The 18,947-nt window shown below is 44.3% G+C and overlaps 1 protein-coding gene and 1 long non-coding RNA gene across 26 annotated transcripts in view; one reads left to right on the top strand and one right to left on the bottom strand.

Annotated features, from left to right (window-relative positions):
• The window catches only part of LOC106009640 (uncharacterized), a 33,363-nt gene extending 20,979 nt beyond the window's left edge, over positions 1-12,384 (top strand). For both annotated transcript variants that reach the window (XR_002396035.2, XR_002396036.2), the window contains exons 4-6: positions 10,064-10,160; positions 10,969-11,054; positions 12,010-12,384. This is a non-coding gene — a long non-coding RNA (uncharacterized LOC106009640). The remainder of the gene's footprint in view (positions 1-10,063; positions 10,161-10,968; positions 11,055-12,009) is intronic.
• Positions 1-18,947, bottom strand: part of Fars2 (phenylalanyl-tRNA synthetase 2, mitochondrial) — a 463,399-nt gene that overhangs the window by 25,833 nt on the left and 418,619 nt on the right. The window lies entirely within an intron of this gene.

Here is an 18,947-nt window from a genome sequence, read left to right as displayed (position 1 = left end):
TATGTAGCATTTCCCCAACAATTAGCAATCAATAAATGGAGACTATTACTGTGTATAAGTGTAAATAACTAACATTAATTAAACACCCGTTGACAAAATAAATACCTCTGTGGTTCAAGTCCTCTAAGGAGAACTGCAATAGTTTGGATTTTAAAGTCTCCTAAAGATCCACAGGGGCAGTCTTGATGGCCAGCTTTGGTGCCCTATTGGGGGGACTGTGGGAACTCTGAGAGGTGGGGTGTAGAGAGAGGTGTCCAGTCATGGGGGTGCCCTTCAAGGGGATTGTGGGACGCGAGTCTCTTCTCTTTTGGTTCAGACATAAGGTGAAAGAAGAGTTCCACCTCATCATGGGCTCCCCACCATGACACACTATCTTTTATAAACCTAAATGCAAGAAGCCAACAGCCATGGACTGGAACTTCCAGAACTGTGAGCCAAAATACACCTTCTGTCCTTCTAAGTGGATCATCTTGGGCATTTTGTTATAGTGCCTGAAAGCTAATATGGAGTGACATAGCTACCTTTAAACTCAGCATGTTTTCAGTGACTGTGCTTTCCAGGTCTCTATGGTCTCTATGCGCAACCATCTCTCATATGAAGCGGCCTTAACATGGAAACACCTTTGGTGCCTTGTGAGCCTTCAACAATTGCATTAGGAGGAGCAAGGTCTTTTTCTCAGCCAGGCTCGTTCCTGATCACATGCTAGCATGAAACCTCATGAGGCTGCTACAGAGCAGGGCTTTCCCCTTCTCATACTTGAGCTGCTTTGTACAGTTGCAAAGAGACAGCAGAACTCAGAACACTGATGATGAAGTGCTTCTATAGATGAGTACAAACGCTGTGGCCTTTCAGCTGCCCAGAGAGAGGGGATCTAAGACCTTGGCCAGATCAGCTGCCCTCCAGGGCTTGTAGCCCATGTCCCCACAACACAGAGGGCTATGGGTCCCAGTCTTAGGGCTAAGGTAGAGGAAGGAAGGTCTCCATGGTTTCTACTGTGACAATTTGAGAGACAAAAGCCACCCTTTAAATCCATCAAAGGAGCATTATTTCATTTTTAAAAATCAATCAATCAATTTATTTATTTGCAGTACTGGAGAGTAACCCAGGCCACGCTGAACTAAATCCCAGAACCTTTTTATTTTTTATTTATAGACAAGCTCTTGCTAAGTTGCTAAATGGCCCAGGCAGGGCTTACACATGATTCTCCTGCCTCAGCCTCCCATAGTGCAGGAAGTATAGTTGTGTACCACCAAGCCCCGATCCATCAAGGGAATTTTAGAGATAAGAATGGTGAAAGGCTTAAATGGGGCTCAAGTTGTTATCTAATAAGATATTGAATCTCTAACAGATTTGCCTCAAGGTTCTCAAGAAGGCTTAATATTATAGTTGGAAGAAATTTTCAAAACTCAAATAAGTAGATGCAACTATCAGGCAGTGAAAACTGATGCTGATATTGATGTTTTAGATCCACAGATTCTGCCCTGGCCCCTGATCTTTACATAGTAGTCTCCCCTTACCCACTTCCTGAAATTTTCAATGGAGGTCTGAAAATGGTAAATGGAAAATTCCAGAAATAAACAATTCATAATTATAGACAAATCTTACTGCATATATTGCTATGATGGTTCTATTTTATTATTGTTTATATATTACTGTGGCTGATTGATTTATAAATTAAACTTTGTCATTGATATGCATGTATGGGAACAAATAGTAGCTATATACAAGGGTTTGCTCTGCATGATTTTAGGAACATCTGCAAACGCATGGCCCTCAGACAAAGGGGGTCTACTGTGTACACCCCCTTCCTCACCTCAGTACATATGCACCTGGCTGGGAGGCAAAAGCATCAATTCTCTGAAGCACTGTGACCCCATTTCTCAGCAGGGCTGTGCACACTTGCCTTTCTTTTTATATTCCTTCAAAGACTTTTCTTTCTATTTTAAGTAACTCTTATGGGATAGGAAGTTTACCTGTTTAGGACAGTGTCATCTGACTCCTGTTTCTGAAGTCCAATACCCTAAGACACATCCTGCTCTTTGCAGACACTCAGAAAAGCAGGGGAAGTAGGGGAGGGGAAGAGGTATTGTAGGATAAGAAAGATCAACCAACTAACCAAACAAAGAGTGAAAAAATTCTACCAGAGAAAGAGTAAGAGGAAAAGAAAACTTCATTAGTAAAATCCTCATGGAAGTCAGCACTTAGAACATGCTACACACAATGGAAACAAATAAAATGTACTTACTACAACCTACTGGAGTTTCTGAGAATTGTCATCCCTTCCCCTACCTCATCCTTTAGACTAAACTCTGTTCTTCTGTAGAAACTATGATTATTTATTTTTCAGAAAAAAACATACTAGTGTGTGTGATATATATGGTAATTACGTTTTCCTTGGGGAATTGGTCATATACATATTGCATCTTGATCATTTTCATTCCCCAACTTCCTCCCTCCTTCCTTTGGTCCCCTTCCCATCTCGAGTCTATCTCCCTGTTTCTAATCATCTCTGACTTTTAAAAAAAATTTTTTTTTCTATTCAGTGTATTGGTACATTTTAGGTATAAAATACAGTTGCATTCATCATTGGGATCTTGTACCATTACATGAGTATCTTGGTTCTCATTTTTTTCCCCTTCCCTGGCCCTCCCTTCACCCCCTCCACCCTATCTATTTGAAAAGACTTTGTTTCCATTTTTTCCTTTTCTCATATTTTTTCTTTTCCCTTTTTTCCTTTCCCCTACCCCTCCCACTTCCCCTGCTCCTTTAGACCTTTTCTTCCTATTACACAATATAAATTATACCTTCTTTACAGTATCAAGATCTAGGAGACATTACCACAGAATTTAAAAGGATATAGAAAGCATATTACAAAAATCTTTTTTTGAAATAAATTTGACAGCTTCTAAGAAGTACCTTGGAAGACAATTAATGAAACTAACTCTGGAGGAAATATAAAATTTGAATAGCACCTACCAAAGAAAGTATATCCCTAGCTTGAAAACCTACCTATATGACAACAGCAGGCTCATATACATTTTAACTGGTAAATTATATTAAACAATTAAAGCAGAAAAAAGAAGGAACACTTCTCCCCTCATTTTAGGAAATAAACATTGTGCTAATCCTAAAACTGGATAAAGATAATAAAAGAAAAAAGTATGAACATAGATAGAAATTTGTTTAACAAAACAAACTATTAGAAGTCAGATCTGGCAGGATGTAGAAAGTGGTTTTGTTGTAGGGATGGCAGTGTTGGTTCAGCACTGGAAGATCCACCCCCAAAAGTCATCATTTTAACAGAGGAAAGGAAAAAGCCATATGATCCTGTCACTAGTTGGAGAAAAAGTATTGGACTAAATTCTAGAGCTGTTCACATTAAAAACTATCAGGAGACTAGAAGTAGAAGAGAACCTTCTCAACAGATTAAAGACATGTACTCCATACTTCCAGCAAGAATGCCTTATATGAATGGAGAAGATACAATGCTTTCTCCTTAAGGTGGGGAACAAGGGCAGATATGCTTACTCTTTATCTGTCCATTAAACTTTGAAACCTAGGCCCCACTAAATAGTCTGGCAATAAAACAACACAATTAGGATAGGATTGGCAAGGTAGAAGCAAAATCTTTATATGTAGATGAAATGATCATCTACAGAGAAAATACTAAGAAATCTCTAGGAGCCCCTAGAACTTGTAATTGAATTTAACAGGATTAGAAAACATAAGGTATATATAAAAATTCAGGTCTGTGTATACGTGCTATAAATGAAGAATTGGATATTGAAATTTAAAAGTTATGTAGGAGTACAAAGGACCTAGAAAAGTTTAAAAAAAGACAAAAAATAGTGTTGGAAGACATTTAGTACCTAATTTTAAGACTTCTTCTAAAGCTACAGTAATCAAGGCAGTGTTGGTGCAAGGAAAGACATATAGATCATTGGAATAAAACAGAGAATCTAGAAATAGAACCACACATATATGGTCCACTGAGTTTTGAAAGATTATTTAACATTAGCATTTTATAGAATATAAACTCAATTCAAGAGCCAAGGAAGAGATAGTGTCTTCAGCAAATGGCACTAGAATACCTAGTATCCATATATAAAAATTTAACATCAACCCTTTTTTTCCATACCTGAAAATAACTTGAAGGGATCTATGAACCTAAATATGAAAGCTGAAAAGTATAAAACTTTAAGAAGAAATTATAAGGGAAAATGTTTATGAATTTAGGGTAGGCAAGAACTACCTAGGATACAAAAAACATGATGTATAAAAGAAAAAAAATGATAAATGAGATTCCATCAAAATTTAGAACTTTAAATGACATCATTAAAATGAAAAGTAGTCCTTAAACAGACCATATTTACAATGCATATAACCTATGACCAGAATATATAAAGAACTCTTACAGCTCATTAATAGACAACCCAATTAAAAAGTAGACATAAGAAAATGATAAATAGCCAGTATAGCACAATGAAAGGTGTGCTACTCTAGAATCAGAAAAATACTAATCAGTACAATAACAAGATTGAATTATACACTCATTAGGGAGATGAAGTCAAAAGTTTTAAAAGCCTTGTCCTGACTTTTTCTTTTTTGTTGGATTCTCCCCCTTTGCGTTTAATTTGTCACGCCCAATGGATTCACTCTGCTGGGTTTCCTGGGGTTGTGATCCTCATTGTCTTTTCCTAGGGTATTGTCTAAAATTTTTTGGAGTGCCGGTTTGGTATTCATGAAGTTCCTGGGGTGCTCTTTATCATGAAAGTATCTTATTTCTCCATCAATTTTGAAAGATAGTTTTGCAGGGTACATCAATCTGGGTTGGAGGCTGTTTTCCTTTAGGGCTTGAAATACATCACTCAAGCTCTTCTTGCCTTGAGGGTTTGCATTGAGAAGTCTGCTGTGATTCTGATGGGCTTTTCTTTGTATGTGATTTGTTTCTTTTCTCTAACTGCTTGTAGAATTTTGTTCTTCTGTTGGATTTCTGGAATCCTAACTATCATATTTCTATGTGTAGATTTTTTTTGATCAAGGCTAGCTGGAGTCCTATATGCCTCACTTATCTGTATGTCAAGTTCTTTTCTGCTCCTTGGGAAGTTTTCTGCCATCACTTCTGTGAACAGTTTTTTTATGTCATCTGCACTCTCTCCTCTTTCTTCATTGATTCCAATCAGTCTTATGTTATTCTTCTTTGCATCATCTAGCAGCTGCTGGATTGATTTCTCGTGGTCCCTTACAATTTTAAAGCAATTTTTCTTTTCCTGGTCACTCATTGCAATCTTATTTTCTATATCTGAAATTCTATCCTCACATTGGTTCATTCTGCTGCACAGACTTTCAATGGAGTTTTTAATCTCCTGGAAACCTGTTTGCATCTGTTTTATGGATTCCATTTGTTTCCTATGTTGGGATTCCATCATGTTCCTCAGATCCTCTATTTTTTTATCTGTGCCCTCTCTAGATCTATTAATCATGTCTTGCACCATGAACACAATCTTTGCTGTTATCTGAGTGATTATTTCTGATTTAATTTTTCCCAGATCCTCTTTTGTTGCCAGTTCAGAGAGTCCAGGTGGTTGAGTATCAGATTGTTCCATCTTGTTTCCTTTTGAGGTTGCTGGAGGTGATCCAGAAGTCTGTTTTTGAGGCTTGTTTAGATGTCTTCTCATTTCCACGGGGCGGGGGGGTGCTTCTGGCACCCATGCGGCTCAGCTTCTCTGCCCTAGGAGCATGGGATGGGGGCGGGGGAGCTTCCTTCCGGGTGCTGGGACTGGCTCAGCTTCTCTCTGTCTCTGTCTTTTTATGAAGTAAAACATTTATTGGTTCATTTTAAATATACATAAGGATAACATTCATCATAGTGATTTTGTACCTGTACATAATTATCCTGCTTCTCCTTTTCTTAAAATTAATTTTATTGGTACATTTAAGGTATACAGTATAATGACATTCATCATTGGAAATTTACACCTTTACATAATCCATCTTGGTTCTTTTTTTTCCCCCATTCCCCTGCCCTCCCTTCAACCCCTCCATCCCTCCCTATCTACAAGGACTTTGTTTCCATTTTTACTTTTCTCATATTAATTCCATTCCCTTCTTTCTTTTCCCCTCCCCCTCCCACCCCCCCTTCCCCTTTGTCCCTTTTCTTCCTATTTCACATTATCTGTTATACCTTTAAGTTCTTATTTACACTTTCAGTTTCTCACACTAGAGAAACTATTCGGTATTTACACATGTGTATCCTATTTATTTCACTTAAGAGGATGGTCTCAATATGCATCTATTTAGCTATAAATATCTCTAGTTTCTCGTTCTTTATGGCTGAGTAGTACTCCATTTTATAAAAAAGCTGCATTTTCTTTATCCAGTCTCCAGTTGATGGGCACTTGGGCTGTTTCCAAGTTTTAGCTCTTACAAATTGTACTGCTATGAACATGGGTGCACATATATCACTGTAGTATGATTCTTTTAAGTTTGGGGGGAAGATACCCAGCAGGGGAATAGCTGGGTCAAATGAGACTTCCAGTCCTAGTTCTTTGAGGTATCTCCATACTGATTTCCATAGTGGTTGCACCTATCTGCACTTCGACCAGCAGTGGAGCAGGGTTCCTCTTTCCCCACAGCCCCGCCAGCATTTGTTATTGGTTGATTTCATGATAGCGTCCATTCTTTCTGGGGTGAAGTGGAAGCTCAGCATTGTTTTAATTTGCATCTCATGTTCCTCAGCTCCTCTATTTTTTTATATGTGTCCACTCTAGATTTATTAATCATGTCTTGTACTATAGGCACAATTTCTGCTGTTATCTGAGAAATCATTTCTGATTTCATTTTTTCCAGGTCATCTTTCATTGCCAGTTCGGGGAGTCCAAGTGGTTGAGTATCAGATTGTTCCATCTCATTACCCTTTGGGGTTGCCTTAGGTGATCTGTAAGTCTGGTTTTGAGACTAATTTACGTGTCTTTTCATTTCAACAGATGCAGCCTGCTGTGTCTTTGTTGAGGGGACTTTTTGCTCACCCAGTGGTCTTGAATTCTTGGCAAGCCACCGAGCAGTCTTTACTCTGCTGTTCACCAGTACACCAATTTCTGGGTTCAGTGTGGTGGCCTTCTGGATCCCTGAGCTGACCTGTTGTCTGGGTGGGCTTCTGGCTGGGGCCTGTGCACATTTGGGATGGTATCTAGGTGTGCCTCTTGCTGGGGCCCCTATGTAGCTGTTGTCTGGGAGGGCCTTTGGCTGGGGGCTGTGCACCCCAGTTTCTGTTCTCTGCACAGGCTTTGGCTAGGGTCTCCATGCACTTATCAATGGTATCAGGGTGAGCCTCTGGGTATTGCTTGTGTGCCTGTGTAGCTCTTTTCCAGGTGGGTCCTTGGCTGTGGCTGATGGAATGGCAGGCCTCTGGCTGAAGCTTGTGTGCCTGTGCAGCTCTTTTCTGGGCGGGCCTTTGGCTTGAGTGGGTGTGCAGAAATTTCTGGGGTCAGGGAAGATCCATGCTGGTCTAGGCCTCACAGCTGCTCTCCAGGATCTGTGTGCACTTATCGGTGGAATGGTGGGCCTCTGGCTCCTGTTTCTCCCTTTTTCCCATCCCCCCTTAGCCCTCTTCCCCTCTTTATTTACAAAAGCTTTATTTCCATTTTTTCCTTCCATTTTCTCTTTTTTTTCTTTCATCTCTTTTTTATTTTGCTCTTAATTTATGTTTTGGATGTTTCATACTAGAGAAAACATGTGATATTTACCATTGGTATCTGAAAAATTTTACTTAGTATTATAATCTCCAGATCCATCCATTTTCCTACAAATAATATATATATATATATATATATATATATAATATTTTTTTGATTCACTTGTTGATGGACATGTAGGCTGCTTCCATGATTCAGCTAGTATGAGTTGGGCTGCAGTAAACATGGGCATGCATGCACCACTGTAATATGATGTCTTTAACTGTTTTGGGGAGAATCCCAGAAGAGGTATAGCTGGGGCAAGTGGAAGTTCTATTTTTAGTTTTTTGAGAAATCTCCACACTGATTTTCATAGTGGTTGTGCTAGTTTAAATTTCCACCAGCAATGTAGCAGGTTCCTTTTCCCCCACATCCTCACCAGTATTTGTTGTTTTTTGAGTCCTCGATCATGGCCATTCTTTCTGGAGTAAGATGGAATCTCACTGTTGTTCTAATTTGCATTTCTCTAATGGCCAAAGATGATGAACATTTTTTTTTCATGTACTTATTGGCCATCTGTGCTTCTTCTTTAAAGTGTCTATTCATCTCAACTGCCCATTTTTGATTGGGGCTTTTATTTTAGGGGATCTAATTTTTGGGGTCTTCATATATTCCAGATATTAGTCCTCACTCAAAGAAGTAGCTGGAAGTTTTTTTTCTCATTCTGTGACTTTTTACATAGAAGGTCCAAAAAATCACCAGAAGACTCTTAGAACTAAGTTTAGCAAAGCGTCGGGGTTTAAAAAGGAACTTTGCTTAAAACCAAAGGGACAAGCATAATCTTTGAAGAAGAGCAAGAAAGGACAAAAATGACAGAATGCGAGATGTGAGGAAAAGGTGACACTTAATCAGTTATGGGAGGGTGAAAACTGCCCCCTAAACTGGATCTGGGGAAGATGAGACACCCGTTCCAAGCCCCACCGCATGTGAGCCTCTAGGTAACAACACGAGGGAAGGATTTGCGAGCAACCAAAGCTGGAGAAGAATTTCAAGGAAACTTTGTATGAAAGACTGACAGCAAGATAACCACTCATCTCAGAATTGCAAGACTTGGACCTGCACAGATACTTTCTGTCTTACACAAGATAAATAGATGGTAATCGTGGCTGAATTCAGAACCAGAGAACTAGGAAACATCCAAGACACCTGTTGAACATGGAGATGCTGGAAATAAGATAGCAGCTGCTCAGCAGGCCTGGCAGGAGGCTGCTGAAAGGCCCTGGCTGTTAGCGGGTAGCCACAGGGTCACAGACTGGGCATGCTCATTGTGGCAAAGGTACAGTTCAGGTGCTGGTGATGTGAGCTTAACCATGATCTTGGATAGACACTCCCCGCCGCCCAGCTGTCTGGGGCCCCGATCCTGTACCTAGCGTGGGAGAATCAACAGGAGACCTGGGAACACAAGCAGAACATGTGGAACGGTGTGGACAGGTGCAGTGCTGGAGCTGAAACAGCTGCATCAGGAATGCTTGCTGTTACCACAGCATCCAGGAGCCGAGGCCACTGCATAGTCAGCCGTGGTCACTGCACAGTCCTGGGCCCAGCTCACAGAGCCTGGAGGAAGAACACAAGTTGCAAGCGAGATCTGGTTTTGTTAGTATTTGGTTAAACTCCTCCTTCTCAAACTTACACTGATTTTGGATCAGAACAGAATGAGGAGGTGCATAGGGAGGGAGGACAGCCACTTCCTGAGTGTCCCTGGAGGACCTGGCTAAAAAGCTAGATGGGAAGAAGCCAGTGAGTTTTCCTTTTTCTTAACCCAGTGGTGAATGCACATCTCAGTAGGGCTCAGATAAGGAGCAGGTGCCATGCAGGGCTGAGTGCTCCACCTCTGATGTTCTCAAGGGCACTCACTGCCTAGGAAAGACCAAGGCCAGAAAGGAAACACAGCCTGGATCTAAGAGAGTCAACATCTCTCTCGGAAGGTTTCTCGTGGGATCAGAGACTAATGGGTTCTATTCTCACCTTTCCTTTCTTAGGTGACATGTCCTTCGCTTACTGGGATAGCAGGCAGCTCACCAAGAGCAGCCCTCTCTGTCCATGTGGAGCCTGGCCACCATGCCGCTCGCTCCTACTGGGGCAGCATGAGAAGCCGGGCCACATGGCACCTCTCCTGGGGGCTCTACCACCCTCTCAGGTGGGAGGTTTGTAAACATCTCAGCAGGCTTGCTTCATCCAAGCAGAAGGATTTCGCTATTTCAGAAACACCAATGGATAAGAAGTAGGGGAGAAGAAATAATAAATGATGATACTAATAATGATGATGATGATGCTTTGATTCATCCTGTGGCCATGTAACTCACTCACTCGGTCCTTTATTCTGGATAAAGATGCCCAAGATGCCCGCAGTCTTCTGCTGCCACAGTCGTACAAGATCTCCACCACTTATCTCCTGGGGAAGAATTCAAGAGGCCTCCAAGGTCACAGGTACTTAAAAAAACTAGTAAGGATTCTAAAAATCTTATCTCTAACATTTTTTCCTCCTCCTCCTCCTCCTCTTCCTCCTTCTCCTCTTCCTTCTTTTCTTCCTCCTTCTCCTCCTCCTCCTCTTCCCCCTTCTTTTCCTCCTCCTTCTTCTCCCTATCCTTTCAGTGCTGGGGGCTGAGTCCAGGGCCTGTGCATGCTGGGCAAATGCTCTACACACCCAGCCCCAGCTCCCTCACTTGTAAGCAATAGCTTAAATGTTCACATATATATTTCATGCTGCCTTACATTAAAAGGTTTTGAAGGGCCCTTACTCAAGACCTGGGGATGCTCCCGACTTCCAGGACCCCAGAACATGCTCTCTACCAATACACAGGGCACCCATGCATATGTATCCAGGCGCTTTGGCCCGTTTCCACTTTGGACCCAAATAATGTGGTGGTTATGAGCATAGACTCTGGGAGCCTTGAAGCCTTAGATTCAGTCCTGGCTTTGGTATCTGACCTTGGAGGAGTTAATTCTTCTCAGTCGTAAGTGCTTCTCCAGTGAACTGGGGTCACTAACAGTATCTACTGGTGGAGCTGTTGATAGGAGCAAATAAAAGGAAGCAAGTAATCCATTTATCAGAGGGCTGAGACACAGGCCCCAAGGAGAAGGAGAGACAGTGAGACAGACAGACAGAGAGAGAGAAATCCAGATGGAGCTCATCTCTCCTGCCCCTGCTTGGGAATACTATGTGAACAGGTGGCCATGCTGGGGAGCTCCTGCCTGGACCCACAGTACTGGACAGGGGAACTAACTACCCTTCTAGGTCCAGAGCGAAGACCACCTATGATCTACAGAAGATCTAAGAGGGACATTCCCTTTGAGTAAATGCTCCAGAGTCTTCGATAAGAGGTGAGGCGGTCAGCATCAGCCAAGACAGGCCTGTGTGTCTAGTAGGCATTTCCTACTGAGCTGGGGCCCCAAGGCCCGAGGATGCAGTTCCTTCTCCTGAAACATGAAAATGTGGGGTACTGGACAGACCAAATTAGGAGCAAAAGAGATTTTATTGTGGGCAGCTCAGCAAGGGACTTCTACTGCCTGAAGAGCCCCAAATAGCAGTTTACTTTCATTTTTTTCCTTTTGGCTTACGGGGGCGCTTTTTCTAATTGGAGGGGAAACAGCAGAAGCTACATAAGAGAGCAGCGGTTAAGGGAGCAGCACACTGGGGGCAACTTCCAGGACCATTACGCCTCAGTGAGATTGCACAGAGCTGTTGTTAGGGATACTGTGTATCTTCCCCAACAGGGCAGTCTGGGTTTCCTCTCACTCCCGAGCAATTTTTCATTTATTTGGTTTTAATGATAATCTTCCTCCAGAAGAACTTTACTTTATCAAAGTTGGAAATAGCCAAGCTGAGAGTTAGAATTCTCATGTTTCTGATGCACGCAACATCTTCAGTGGGGCTCAAGGGCCTTATGCTGAGTCCAAGAAATGCATCTCCAAAAGTCACCTGCAGTGCGAGTCCTTGAATTTAAAACCACAAAATCATCCAGATGCAAGGCAGAGTAAGGGTTGCCAGAGGCTGGGGCAGGGGAAGAGTGGGGACCTCAGAGGTGGCACGAGCGAGCCCTTCCCAGGAAAGGCCGCTAGGGTTGGCAAACAGCTGTTCTGACGACTGGCACCCAGGCCCTGCGATTGTGAAATATTTTGAATATAACTCTTAGTCTTGCAAGATTTTGTTTTGTGTTCCATGAAGTGAAAGCAACAACAATAACAATGGCAAGTGCACAACTCTTTGATGAAACATCTATGCTTTCAGGAGTCCTGAAAGTTAACATCTTTTTTTTTTTTTTTTTCCTAAATGTAGGGTCTGCAATAAGTATTTTGAATTTAACTGTTGGAAAGAAATCTGTGGCTAGCTTCGTGACTTGTAACCAACTCTTCTTGCTGTTACCATATGGTGTTTCCTTTAATAAAAACATTTTGCAGAAATAATGATAAAAAATTACTTTAAGCTTTTATAAAAGTTAGAAGTTCCTGGCAATAAAAACACCGCTTATCATCATGTGGATCGCTGTGTGTCTGGTAAACAGGAAAAATTCTGCTCTCCTTGCTGTTCTACTTCTAAGAAATAATGATGCATTCTGTGTGTCATTCACCTGTGGGCATGTTCTGATCCTCTCATTCAGCGACCTCGCTTTAGAGCGTAGTCATGTGCATTCATGGAGTCTGCTCTATTCATAGGATCCCACTTATTTTACAGTTTGCAATAGAACAACATATTCTCTCTCTTCAGAACTCTGGCACACGGTGTCAGTTCTGACAAGTTCAGCTGCTGTCAAAAATAAAAAGAGACCTGGCTCAAACACATTCGTAACTCCTGGAAGCACGTGGACAGCTGTCAGTGGGGACTTGAGGACATGACCCATGTCCCTTCTGTCCCACTGTCCCTTTGGCTGCAGGACGGCTGCTCAGGCCCCATGGCAGCACTGCGGGAAGGGCAAAGGGGCATGCAAAACAAAAAGCCTTCAGGAAACCTCACCCAGAAACTTCTGCTCAGTCTTACTGCATAACCCTGGTCTCCTGGCCACCTCTCCGCCAGGGAGGAGGAGGTGACAGCTGACAGTTAGGTCAGCTAACTGATGCTGTCCTCCATTCACTCTGTTCCAGAATGCGGAGAGGGCTCACTTGCCTTCCCATGGGATCTCACTTCTGGTGCATATTCTATTTCTCATTTCCTCCGCTGCCTTCAGGATCTCTTTGAGTGGTTTTGCATATATGTGTGAAGTGTTCACTGCTCAATTTTACTTCTGTGACAAGTAATTGTCCGATCTCCCTTCATGTGAGCTCAACTGTGTAGCTGCTTATGTCTGTTACCTGTGACATTTGATTTCCTTTCCTTACTTTCATTCATCAGGCAAAGTGAAAGTAGAACAAGTTTAAGTCAGTGTCTTCATGCAAAATCGTCTGGCTTAGTGTGGGGGGAGGGTGGGCAGAGCCTCTTATGCTAATGGGAAGGTAGGGACAGGAATGGCCCAGGAGATGGAATGCAAACGCTCCCATATGCAGCAGCTGAAGCAGTAAATTGGTCTGCTAGGTATTTAACCATCTCTCTTAGATACCTCACCCTTCTGGATTAAAAAAAGAAGTGCTCTAGCACCTAAGATGGTTTTAAATTTATAAATGAGTTGAATTCATGCTGCTCTATTTAAAGATCTGTAGCCATTTCCACAATAAATAGCAGGGGTACAAATAACTTTCTAAAAATTCCTTGATATTAAGCTGGGGACATAAGATCCCAGGTTTTTTTTTTTCAACAACTAATATTATCAGTAGGGCTTTTTGTATTTAATCCACAAGATAACCAGGTGGACATTCGGTTGATGTGGGCTGCATCCTATAAAAAGCAGTGGACCCTGTCGGGTCTTCTCAGAGGCAACAAGTCAGGAGGAGGGAGGCAGAGGAGGAGAGGAAGGAGACGTAAGAGAAGAAAGAGGGCAAGGAGGAGAACTGTGTCAACAGCCAGGCGGACCCTGGAGATGGAAGGCCCCAGCTGTGCTAACCAGCCTCGGATGAGGCCTCAAAGCCTCACCCACCTCAGTTCCTGCCTTGTGTGTTCCCCTCACCCTGCACTGCACCAGGACTGGACTGTGGTCCACAGATACAGCAGAAGGGATGGTGTGTGAGCTCCAAGCTAGACCACAAAAGGCAATGTGGGCTCTGCCTTGCCCTCTCTCTTGGGGGCCCCTCGCCCGCCCTCAGAGGTCAGCTGCTATCCTGCCCTGCAAGGAGGGCAGATGGTGAAGAGCGGAGCCCTCCCTGCCAGCCAGTGGGTGGCCTCACAGGGGAGTGCTCAGCCCTTGGGGGTCCTCAGATGGCCAGTGCCCCAGCTGACACCTTGACGTGACCTTGTGAGAGGCCAGAGGGCAACCAGTCTATCAGTCTGTTGGCCTCGATCCCTGGCATGGTCTGTGGAGGAGATGTGTGTGCTGAGCGAGCCACTCTGAGGTAGTTCAGTAGCAGCAACAGAGGCACCCTCCTCCCCTTCCTACGGGGCCAGGCGAGCTTCCCAACTTTCTCAAGAATAGTTTCCGACAAGAAGGAGGAGAGCACAAGGTGCACAGCGTCAGGCGCAGGCCGGGCCCAGGGGGTGTGTTCCACGGGCGGGGTGGAGAGGAAAGCCAAACAGTGCATGTGAAGGTTTAGGAAGCCGCCACTCCTCATTGCCTTCACGAATAGTGGCAGTGACAGAGCTTTATGACGGGCTTTCAGACTACCCTGCAGGTTGGGATCTCAGTGCAAAACACTGAGATCCAAAATGCTCCAAAATCTGGGGGTTTTGAGTGTTGACAAGATATCACAAGTATGATGATTCAGTGTATACAAACTGTGTTTCATGCACAAAATTACTAAGGATACTGTATAAAATGACCTTCAGGAAGGCACACAAATCAGAGGAAGTACACACAAAACAGAAATGAATTTTGGGTTCAGATTTGGGTCCTATCCCCAAGATGATTCAGTAAGTGTACATCAATATTCCAAAAAAAAAAAAAAAATCCAAAAACACATCTAGTCTCAAGCGTTTTGGCTAAGGGATGCTAAAACTGTGGTAGGTAAAAAGAATGGTTCCTGGAAGCAAGGGCTGGGGTGTGCAGCTACTGTTACCATCCTCTCAGCCACAAGACCAATTACAGGCGATGCTTTGCTTTACATCTTCGTAAATGGGGCAACAGGGCCCTGTGAGGTTGGGAATCTGAGAGCAAGAAGCAGTGGAGCTCATGCAGCCAGGACTCGGGCCTGGAGCTGTCTAATCGGAAGCCCCTTGGTTGGGTGCACGGATAGGAGCCAGGGAACTTCCCCCCAGGAAGCGCAGGATCGAGGGAAGAACTCGTGGAGACATCAGGTGACAGAGTCAGAGAATCTGGAGTCGGATTCCACTGTGACTTTGAGTAAGTTAGTTAACCTCTCTGAACCACTCACAGACAGATAGCTAGTAATTCTATCATAAACAGTCAGGCCAATACGGTAAAACATCCCTTGAGGCGACCCTGAAAATAGACATTCTAACTTTTTAATACGATCTGCAAAATAACCAGATGATGTATCTTAGGATGATGTGGCCTATATCTTCTAGAAGCCTGCTTAGTTTATTGAGTTGGTCTTTTTACAGGCAACAACTGGAGAATTATCTACACTTAGACAAAGTATACTAAATTATGGATCGGTGTAGTTTCTGGTCTGTCTGTCTGTACGATGTACATATGTCTATCACCTATTTTTCCCTCTCATATATAGAAGACCCTCCTAGCTCTGGTGACCCATCCTCAGTTATATTAGTTCCCTATATAGAAGATGCACTTCATATAATTTCAATGTTGAAGGGTTATTATGAAGAGTAAATCAGATAATTTCTAAACGCAGTAACAATATTCTCTGGACACACCATGTGCTATGTTTTTGTTTTCAGTGCTGTGGGTGGAGCCCAGGGCCTGTGTGTGTTATCTCAGGCTCCACCCTGAGTTGAACCCCCAGTCCTATGAAGTGCTGCAGAAACCATCACTGTTATTTTCTCCACCACCTGCTCACTGCCCCTCCAAGGAGAGGGATTTAATCACGTGGGTCAGATTCCAGGGCACTGAAGATGGCACCCACAGAGGCATGGCTTTCCATGACACCCTCCTTCCTTTATAACTCAGGGCAAAGCAGAAAACAGCCCCAGGCCTGCTTCCCTCATCCCTGTACCTGGACCCCTTTATTTAGTTTTTTTTTTTTGGTACCAGGGATTGAACTCGGGTCCTTGCGCTTGCGCAGCAGGTGGCGAAACCACTGAGCTAAATCCCAGGCCCACCTGGACCCCTTTAAGAGGATGTTTGAAGCTCCATCTATGGGAGGCTCGGGTATTCCAGAGCCTCAGGCTCATGTCCTTTAGTGGGAGGATGCTGAGGGCTGGGCTGAGGTGACAGAGGTCTGGCAGGCCTCCAGGACACACCTGCTGCAGGCCACCTTTCCGGAATCCTAGGGCAAATGATGTGGGCCTACACTTCGTGTTACTCATTACCTACAAATCTGCACTGGAACTTGCCAAGGAGTGGTGGCCATTGTTCACAATGGGTTTTGGTGACCCCAGGTCCCTTAGTGGTCATACCCATTTAGCTCTCTTAAATGCAGTGATTGTTCTATGACAGCATGGTGATTATAAATAACAGCTGGCATTTCTTGTGGACATTCACTTACTTCTTACAGTAAGTCCAGTGGCGAGGCTACTCCAATCCCTATTCAGTACGTGTAGAAAATGAAGCTCAGAGAGGCCCATGTCATAGGGTTAGCCAGCAAAGAGTAGCTGTGATCAGCAGTCAGAGCTCGGGCTTCACAGCCAGCAGCCCTCCTGTCTTCATGCCATTGGTGTAGAGCAGCAGGGGATGCTCTCGTTTGAGTTCATAACTGAACAAAAATGAGATGGGGCATACAGCACAGACACCACGGTCTTGACAACAAGCCCAGCTCTGGGCTAATTGTGACCGCCAATGTAGGGCATGGCAGTGGGGAGGAGGGAAACAAGGCAGATAAGAGCCCACTTGGGTAAAGGAAATACTTTAGGTACTTTGGAAAGAGTCATTCACAACTTTTTAGAGTAAAAAATTCCCTTTCTTGGGCCATGGTATTGTGGTCCCCTGTAAACATGGAAATGATTCAGGACCCACTCAATGAGTGACCAACAGAACTCCAATTTCCTCTGTTGAAAACCAAATCCTATTTTCACTTGTGGTATTTCATTTGTCTTTGCTTTTCTGGTTTTTTAATTACATAGCAGAAAGTGCGACTGTAATTTCCTCCCCATGTCATGATGGCAGCATTCATCAAGAAGCTTTTAATTCTACACAGCAATCGCCTCTCTTCAAAACTCCTGTTTCAATCTCTGCAGAGGGAGAAGGGTAGGATTTTTTGACCCTAAGGTTAATTATCTGCAAATAAGTTAAAATCACAGAAAACCTCATCCTGGGAAAAGAGAAGCCGAGCCTTACCTTCATGTTACTGTCTTGCTATCGGTGGTGGTGTGGAAGGGGGCTCAGGTTGTGCACCTGGTACCCCTGAATCTCTCCTCTTCCTGCAGGGTGGGTAGGGAATGCCAGGGCTGTCTTGGTGGTGCTGGCATTTTTCAGAGCCCAGCACAGTACCTGGCACAAGCAAAGAACTTGGGAACTCATGGCCACGAAGTAAATCAAAGGGAAAGCGGATGGAAGATAGGCTTTGAAACATTCTTGATTAAACTAAAAACTTAAATGTATGAAACAGCCCTATTTCTGAAGAAAAGAAGGAGAAGCAATGAGGAGGCCCCTGAGAGGCTGGTGAGGGGTGGAGGAGCCCGTGCGTGGGCAGGAGGCTCAGTGCGCAGGGTGCCCGGTCTCCTCCACCCTCGTGCGCTTCCCAACCGGGCCACTTTCCCGCCTCCTCGCCAAGAATGCCCGCTCTTCTCTCCAGCTTCTCTGTGTCTCTCGGCGACCCCACAGTCATTTACTCTCTTGCACTTTAATTACGAAGCATTTCCGAACACCATGTGCACAGCCTGATGTGGAGGACGATGAGAGCAAGGACAGCAAACACTGTGCCAGCTCACCGCAGGCTTCTCCCAAGCCTCAAGCCCTGGATCCTTACGCCCTGTGCCGCCCGGCACGAATCCTTCTCCTTTCAAGACATCTCCTGCTCCTGGCTGACACAGCTGGCTGGATTTTGTGTCCCCAGCATCCAGCATGGCGGTGGCACATCACGGGGGCTGAGCAATGTCTGTTGTGTTAAGTGACTTGAGATCCAATGGGAAGGAGCAAAACAAAACTCAAGCCCAAGGGGTGCGAGAGAAGAGAGCTCAGGGCAGAGGACAGAATCAGACAGAGACACTGGAACCCGAGGGGCAAGGGCAGCTTTGTAACCCTGTCTCCTGGATGGGGTTGATGGAATCTCAGAGCTGGTGAGCAGATAAGGAGGCAAAGGCTGTGGTGGCCAGGCTGGGTCTGAGGCTCCGACATGGGCCTGGGGATAAAGGCTCGGGTGAGACAGGGTGGGATAAAGCACACTGGGGCTCTGATGGGGGAAGGTGTCCCGGCCTCAGCTAACAAGTGCTGTGGTCCTCAGAAGGACTGAGGGCCCTATTTTTATGCTCTTTAATTTTTAATGGGAAAAGACAGACAGAGATCAAATGGTATGTGAGCACCTGAATCCTCCACAGGCTGAGGACAGAATTTCACTGCAAAAGGACTTTGAGCTCCAAGTACACAATCCGCCCCAGTTTCTGCCCCATGACATAAGGACAACCTTGCTGAGGGATGCTTGGGAGATCAGAGGTAAGAGAGCGAAACCGATCATTAAAAGCACATTCCTGCTCGTGCTAATGTGTGATGTTCAGGGCTGGTGGTTCCTAATGGAAGGGCCAGGAGCTCCTAGCCTGAGAGCAGAAGGGACCAGGACACCACCCTAGAGAGGCAGTGAATCTTGAGGGCTCTACGGGGAGACAGGGATAGAGAGAGAGAGAGAGAGAGAGAGAGAGAGAGAGAGAGAGAGAGAGAGAGAGAGAGAGAGAGAGAGAGAGACAGAGAGAGAGAGGAAGGCAGGACAGAAGAAGGAAGTTTATCTTCGCTTGGGTGGTAGCCCCTGAGGTTGATCCCATAAAACCAGCCTCATTTGCCCAGTTTCTCCACGAACTTTTAAAAATCCACCTTCTCAGCTATCACACCACAGACAAGCTCATTTCTGAGAATCATCAGCCCATTTGGGTGGCACGGTCTCTCGCTCTCTGATGTCTGTATGCAC

The sequence above is a fragment of the Heterocephalus glaber genome, unplaced genomic scaffold (assembly GCF_053883595.1).
Source record: "Heterocephalus glaber isolate CG9 unplaced genomic scaffold, H.glaber_assembly_v1.0 deba00001472, whole genome shotgun sequence".
In the NCBI taxonomy this organism is placed as follows: domain Eukaryota; kingdom Metazoa; phylum Chordata; class Mammalia; order Rodentia; family Bathyergidae; genus Heterocephalus; species Heterocephalus glaber.
Note: the sequence above shows the minus strand (reverse complement) of the source record. Positions and strands in the feature narration are given on the sequence as shown.